This window comes from Anoplophora glabripennis, unplaced genomic scaffold (genome assembly GCF_000390285.2).
Source record: "Anoplophora glabripennis isolate ALB-LARVAE unplaced genomic scaffold, Agla_2.0 scaffold325, whole genome shotgun sequence".
Lineage (NCBI taxonomy): Eukaryota > Metazoa > Arthropoda > Insecta > Coleoptera > Cerambycidae > Anoplophora > Anoplophora glabripennis.
Genome location: NW_019416633.1, coordinates 59,836 through 61,899, shown reverse-complemented (window position 1 = coordinate 61,899; position 2,064 = coordinate 59,836).

Genomic DNA, 2,064 nt, shown 5'->3' with positions numbered 1-2,064 from the left:
GAAGACGGTCCTTTCGGCCCAAAGACGGGGAAATTGGAAACATCGGTGAAATTTTCCCCGTCTTCGTAAAAGGGCTTACGGAGGTCTTATTTCTTGATGGATTCATTTGAAATTTTGTCTGTTGATACACGGCATGACATAGTGCCGTGGTTGGAGGGTTCGACCGAGATCGCGCGGATACTTTCGGCGGCAGCTCTAAAGGCGTGAAAACCTATTATGGCTTAGCTGGCCGTTAGTAGTCGGGCGATTCGGTTCGAATTTGGATATGACAACCACCTAGCGATACTCTAGTGTGGTTGGAGGGTTCGGCCGAGATCGAATGAGCGGAACGGCTGAAAACGCGGAAAACGTGAAATCCGCGTTTCCCCGTATAACGGCGTTTTGGCTCATCCGATTCGGACGAAAATTTAGTAAGATAATGCTAGCTACTTGAGGAGTGCCGCATTAAATTTTGACACCGATCGCTCAATAACTTTTGGAGTTATTGGCGATAGCTGACGATTGGTCCTTGACCATTTCGAAAGTGTGGTGAAATTTCTGATGACTGTTTCCAAATGTCGTCGTGAAGCGTCCCGGGGTTCGACTGCAGGTTGCGGCAGTGGACACTGCGCGCCGGGATGGCAGACCCAGGCGAGATCGGTCGCGATGCGGGTGACATTGGAAACATCGGTGAAATTTGCGCAAATATCTCTAAAAATAGTAACGGCAACCCTAACAATGCTTATATGGCTTGACAGGAAATTTCGATCTGTATACGACAAAGTAAAAAAATACAGGGTGTACCATTTAAGTTATCAAAATGTAGGTACTTAATCAAAAATGAAACACCTATATTGTATTAAATGTTTTAATTTGTTGGTATACCACAATTTAGTACCTATGCCCTTTATAGATACCAAAAATCCACTTGATATATCACGTTCCTGAAAAGAGTTACTAGCATCTCCGCCGACCCTTGCATCTGTCAAATTTTTTCTTTAAAAATTAATATCCCAAAATCTATAATTCCTAGATACAGGGAATATTTAATAAAGTGACCCTAAAATTTAACGTATAATCCAAAAATGCAATAATATTCAGGGTGTTCCATTTAAAAAAACAAAGTTGGTGGTAACTTTCGGTATAAGCGAAAGTACAACAGTTTTGAAAAATTTTAATGTTCAAGGCCGGTAATCTGAGTATTCAAATTTTCAACAAAATCCTGTCACGGTAACTTCGTATCCTTCTAATGAACCAGTTGTGTGAATAACCCTGTATATACAGGGTCTTTCAAAAAGGTGGCGCCAAACTTGAGTGGGATATTGAGGACATTGTGGTAAAATTTTTTTACATATAAATCCCTAATTGAAAATGAGCCGTGTTGGCCCTGGAGCAATTTATGTCCAAAAACGTAATGTTATTGCATTGACACCAAAAGACTGATATTTACCTAATAGCTGTTTTACATTGACAATTTATTGATCAATTAATTCATGAAGTCGCTTCATCAAGAAATTGGACAAGTGTAATGCACCAAATTTCTGCTGTCAAATAACTTCATGAATTTATTCATCAAGTTCTTGACGAATTTTAGAGCATGTTCTAATTTTCGTCAATTNACAGGGTCTTTCAAAAAGGTGTCGCCAAACTTGAGTGGGATATTGAGGATATTGTGGTAAAAATTTTTTACATATAAATCCCTAATTGAAAATGAGCCGTGTTGGCCCTGGAGCAATTTTTGTCCAAAAACGTAATGTTATCGCATTGACACCAAAAGACTGATATTTACCTAATAGCTGTTTTACATTGACAATTTATTGATCAATTAATTCATGAAGTCGCTTCATCAAGAATTGGACAGGTGTAATGCACCAAATTTCTGCTGTCAAATAACTTCATGAATTTATTCATCAAGTTCTTGACGAATTTTAGAGCATGTTCTAATTTTCGTCAATTTCTTCGTGAAGTTCAGAAGTACCAATCCAACAGATTTCCAGCCTCAGATCAGTAATGAGGTTATGTTATTGGAATATGTAAATAATTGTGTGGCGTCGTGCTAGTTTTGCATTGTAAAACTAGCACGAC